Source organism: Typha latifolia, chromosome 6 (genome assembly GCF_019914945.1).
Source record: "Typha latifolia isolate L0001 chromosome 6, TyphaL0001v2, whole genome shotgun sequence".
Classification (NCBI taxonomy): Eukaryota; Viridiplantae; Streptophyta; class Magnoliopsida; order Poales; family Typhaceae; genus Typha; species Typha latifolia.
Window position 1 is genome coordinate 5,079,853 of NC_133091.1, and position 6,000 is coordinate 5,085,852.

Sequence of the window (6,000 nt, forward strand, 5' to 3'; positions counted from 1 at the left end):
ATGACCCGACCCACCAATCACTCAGGCCGGGCCGGGTTCGGGCTGGGCTAGAATAGTCTAGCCCGTTACCGCCCGTTGGCCCGTGAGAGATCGGGCTAACCGGTCGGGCCGGGCCAGTCCGACCCACCAATCACTCGGCCCAACCCATATTTTAGCTATTTTTAAAATTTTTGTAACTATTAGCTTATTTTAAAATATATATATTTATATTCCTCCATTTAAAAAAAAATTAAAATTAATTAATTTTTTTAAATGTGTGCATAAAATAATGCAAAACGGTATAATACCAAAATATTTTTTACAGTAGCAGTGGTAAATTAATGTAGCAGAAGGGCAAAATACTGTAGCAAACGGGCGGGGTTAGTTGCGGGCCAAACGGGCGAGCTTTCGGGCCGGGTCGAGCAAGCAAAGAGCTGACCCATGTCGCCCATGGGTAGTTCGGGCTTGGGCCGGGCTTAGCCCAGTCCAAACTGGGGCTGGGCACGGGCGGGCTGGGCCATTTCATCATGTCTAGGTGGATGATGTTGATGACAAGCCCATCGAACCGAACCAGGGAAAACCTAAAAGGCTAAAAGGTAAGGGGATCTCCCAGATCTCAACCAGGTGCCCAAAGGCCAACCTGATGCCAAAAGTTGGGCGTCCTTGGTTAGTGGTGCTAAGGGGAAGATGAAAGGAGGAATAGGCATAATCCCTAATGATGTCTTGAAAATTATCATGGAGGAGATTGAGGATTGCATGATTGCTGAACTTAAGGTGATGGAATGGTGTTGGCCTAGATGGAAGCTAACCCTCTTCGGCCATTTTCTAAGTAAAGCTCTTCCTCTTAAAAACTTTAATGTTGCTCTGGCCAAACAATGGTCTAGAATAGAGATCTTTTCGGTCTCAAATATGGTTGACGGTTGCTATGTTTTTTTTTTAATATTTCAAAGAGAAGGACTTGTCATTTATCCTAACTGAAGGGCCCTAGATCATCAACGACCAGGTGCTCAATCTCATCAACTAAAAGGATAACTTCTGGCCAACGTCGAAAGCCTTTCAAGTTACCTTGGTTTGGAATCAATGATTTGCCCATGGAATGGTGGGAGCTTGAAGCCGTCATTTTGGTTGCTACTAAGTTTGGTAAGCCATTGTGGGTGGATAGGACTACCCTTGATAAATTTTGTAGTTGTTTTGCAAGATAGTGCATTGAAATTGACCTAGCTATACCCATTTAAAAGATAGTGTTGCTGGGTCATAAGGATTACAAGATCCACTAGAGAGCTATATATGAAAGCATCCATGTTCTTTGCTACAAATCTGGAGTCATTGGGCACCAGCATAACCAGTGCCCTCTCTCCCCCATCAAGGAAGAAAGTGATGTCGAGGAGCCAAGATGCCTAATGTCCCCAAGATGAGTAGAGTACATTTGAGGCACCAAAATGTTCCATTCAAAGGGGATCGCTCCGATTGGAGTCCAATTAGAAATAGGAATATTATAATACCTATGGCCCTTGGGGCAATATGCAACGAAGAAGAAAGGGTGATGGTTTGTAGTCATTCTTAGTTACGAACTGTCTTGATTCGATCTGTAACAGTTCTGAACTCAATTGAGGATATGATTTTCGAAAAAAAATACGGATAATTTAGACAATAGATCTTTCTGAATTTGTCGCCATTGAAATGAGCTTTCCAACGAATCTAAGATCATAGGGTTTGGTTGGCTAGATCTTGAGATATCAGCCGAAGAGTGGTCGAAGGTTAGAGAAACCCTAGTGATAGCCCTTCAATGGCTAGATATGTGCTAGTTTAATTTCTTAGTGTGAAAAGAAAGAAGTTGTTGTAGAAAATGGGGATTAGGAGTTAGAGGAAGCCGACCAAAGACTTGGGCGGTAGAAGGAAGGAGGTGGGAAAGGGCGCCAATGGCTAGAGGAAGAAGAGAAGGAGATAAAGGCACAATATCATTTTCAATTATTAAATAAACTTCAATTAGGGTTTCCTCCACATATTTATAGAGGCTCACCCTAAGGATCCATCAACTAAGTTAAAAACTCTAACAAACTAACAATTTTCACCGTATTGCATTCTAACGTGTTTGATCGCGTTTAAATGCGGAATTACAGTTCTTTATCGTTGCAAACATGTGCAGGCTTTCATATGATTGCTTTCGAACGGTGCGAGCTCGTTTGAACGCGCAAATCATATTCTCTATTTTTATGAACAAATGCAGGCATTCGCATGGCCCGTTAAAATATAGTCCCTACGTTCGAATGCCCCCCAGCAAAAATTTATTTATTTTTTGAAATAAAAATTAACTAGATAAATAAACTCATCTCAATGAATCCAATATCGTAAGTGGAGTCAATATGGACTGAATCGTATCAGCCTCCTCCTAGGGTAGAGACTCGAAGGGGCCAGGGAAAATTGGTGGATATAGATTTGGTCAATCCAACATCTAGGTCAAGATGAACTAGGTAGAAATGTAAATGAGTAAAGACTAAGCGAGTCAACTCTAGGCTCAAAATTAGTTTTGAGCCATAGTTTGATATTTAGGCTCAGCTTAGCTTAACTCGAGCTAAGCTAAATCGAGCCCAAGCCGAGCCTAAGCTTGATTAGAGGAGGAGAATGAAGATGTCGAAGGAGGAGGAGGATGAGAAGGTCAGAGGAGGATGAGGCTGACAAAGGAGGAGGTAGTGGCTTGTCGATGGAGAAGGAGGCCATTGGAGGAGCCGATCGACGAAGGAGGAAGATGAAGATGATCAAATCAAGAGAAAAAGGAGGTATGGAGGTGTAAGCATTTAATAGGAGTTTTGTTTGCTGAGCAATGTGTCGAATGGACAAAAAGGAGTAGATTAATATATATTGAGCCTGAGCAAGCCAACTTCAACTCAGGCTCGGCTTGAAAGAATTTTGAGCCTTATTTTTAATTTAGACTTGGCTCAGCTCATTCTGAGCTGACCCCGAGTAAAACCCAAGCAGCTTGTTTATTTTGATGGCACTAGAACTAGGTCAACTATTAGACCAGACTTAAATGTCCTAATCAGGCTGGTTAGAATCAATGCTGGATCAAGGGAGACCAAAAGAACCCATCGAGTTAACCCTAACCAGCATCATTCGAACTCGGGTAAGGCATAAGTCGGCCACCTTAGGAGGAGGAATAGGAGGGCAAACGGCTCCAATCAAGACAATCGTTGAGGCCCTCTCGAAATTCAAAGTAGGCATGCTTGCTAACGTCGGCCACATTGTGAGAAAAGGGAGCCATACCTCGAGCAATGCGAATCATGTGGCACAGGACGCATGTCATGCGTTGGAGAATATGCAGCATTCCAAGGATCCCTTGAATAGAGTGGGTGTCAATTCAACTGGTCAAAATTGGCTCTAGAAAGACCCCCACTGACAATGCCAGCAATGAGAGGCATGGGTCCAAACAAGTAAGAGGAAAAATTGCCTAGATTAATGGGTATATTATCCAACTTGGCTCTTATGCTGATACACATTGTCACTCCCTTATTGCTCATACCATGGGTGGACGAGGTGCTGGGATCTTTTCTCCCTCTAACCCAATGCCCAACCCCCATATGGTTAACACTATTAGCACCTCAGTTGTGCAAACCGGCACCTCTCTATGCACAAGGTAATGGTCGAGATGTGCAAACATGGCCTTTAGGGAGAGAATGTGGAGAAACTAATAGAAGAGGTTGTTGATGCAGCCTCCTCTATGGTTGTGTACAACCCAAAAGGAAAAGGTAAGATTGGTGGAGAAACATGTTCCATGGAACCCATGGACTCGATGGAGGTGGAGCATATCGTCATACAGCATGTGCAAGGCATCCAACAACTTGGTTAGTTGCTGACAATTAAATAATCTATAATAACATCATAATTTATCTACAATATCTAAATTAAGAATAAATTATATCTAAATATCAACAACATATTAATAATCCTAATAGGGCCCCACACAAATCATAACATATCATCAAAAGTATTTTACTATTACATATATACTAGGGGTGGTAATCGGGTCGAGTTAAGTGGGTTCAAGTTGGGTCAGATTCTGGTCAGGTCAATTTTATCCTAACATGAACACGACTTGATTAATAAATGGGTTGCATTTGTTAGACACGGACACGACTCGATTATTAAACGGGTAACACGACACAACCTGTCTAACTCGTTTAATTAATGGGTCGTGTTAACATGACCCGTCTAAACTGTTTAATAAACGGGTCATATTAACACGGCACGATAACACGACCCGTCTAACCCATTTAATAAATGGGTTGTGTTAACACGACAATATAACACGACTGTCCTAACCCGTTTACACTATTTAATTCAAAATTTGTTAATTTATCCTATATAAATAATATATTAAATAAATAAAATAACCAATTTTCATCTCAAAACTCATACAACATAAAATTGCAAAATTCACCACAATATAAATCCATACAACAAATTGTAGAGAATAAAGTTTAGAACAAAATTTAAAACAAATCCATACAACAAAGTTTAGTGATACGATCTCCCATTTTAGCTAAGGTTCGATCTCTTCCAATTCTCAAATTTGGACTGATTCTGATATGGAACTTTATAAATAGATCCCGAAAGATACTGCCGTCGAATCGACGTGAAATTTGGATTTGTAGCCCCATAAAAGAGCTTTCCAACAAATCAAGTTTCAAACGGATCGAATATGGGGATCTCGAGATATCGTTTAATTAGTGGACGAATGTCAGGGGGTTTGATCAGGATCCATGGATGGAGGCACGAGATCCTAGGATGATGGTGGTTGGAGGTGGACTGGCGTTAATAGGGTGGCACCGGTGAAAAGTGGTGGTGGAAGGATTATGGTTGATGGAAGGGTTAAGGCAAGTGTTGGGTAGATTGGAAGAAGGGGGAGGAGAGGGCCACCCCTAAGGGACTAGGGTGATTGGCCGGTCGAGGGAGGTTAGAAGCGGTGTTGCCAAGGTTTGAGAGAACGAGAGTGAAGAAGACGAAGGAGGCAAGGCAAAACTCAATTCATTAATAATGACTCTATGATTGCTATCCACATCCTTTAGAGGCTAGCCAAACAATTCAAAATTAACCGTAAATAGTACATTATCGCCGATTGGGTTCGAATGTGCCCGCTTGTGCTCAAACGCACCTAATTTGCTCTTCTCTGGATTTGCGAACGTGATGCATGCGTTCGAACACGCGACCGAATGCAAGTGTTTCCCATTTCTCTGGATTTGCAAACGCGATACTGGTGTTCACAGTGCGTTCGAACGCACAATTCACACTCTCTAGACGTGATGCAGGCGTTCACAACCGCGTTCGAACGCACTCCACCCGAGTTCGAACGTGACTTACAGAAAACTTATTTTCTTAGGAATTAAATATTAAAATAAAAAACAAAGATACCCTAAAGTGAATCCATGCTCGAGATGACATCAGTGAAGTCTGAATCATATCAATCCACCACGCTTCCGCAACCTTGTCCTCAAGGTTTGAAATTTGGGAAGCGATCCATGATATCTGACTCTAGCTCCTCCATGATTTGATCTTCTGCATTGGTGTTGAAAAAGAGGCGAGCTCACTTGTGTCCAATTGGTGTGAAAGGGCATCGGCCGCTTGATTCTTGATCCCCTTCTTGTAGACCAATTCTTAGTCATACCCAAGGAGTTTTGTGACCCATCGTTGTTGGGCTGAGGTGTGCACACGTTGCTCCATGAAGTAGGATAAGCTACGCTGGTTCGTGCGGATAGTAAACCGTTGGCCAATCAAATAGGGTCGCCATTTGGTGATGGCGTGTAGAATTGCTAGCACTTCGTTCTCGTAGGTGGATAGCTGTCACGACTGGTTTGATAATGCCTTGCTCATATATGCCACGGGTCTGCCCTCTTGCATCAAAACTGATCCAATGCCCTCACCCGAAGTGTCGCATTCCACCACAAAGGGCTTGCTAAAATCCGGTAGTGCTAGAACTGAAGCGGTAGACATAGCTGTCTTCAAGGCTTCGAAAGCCTCCGTCGCCTT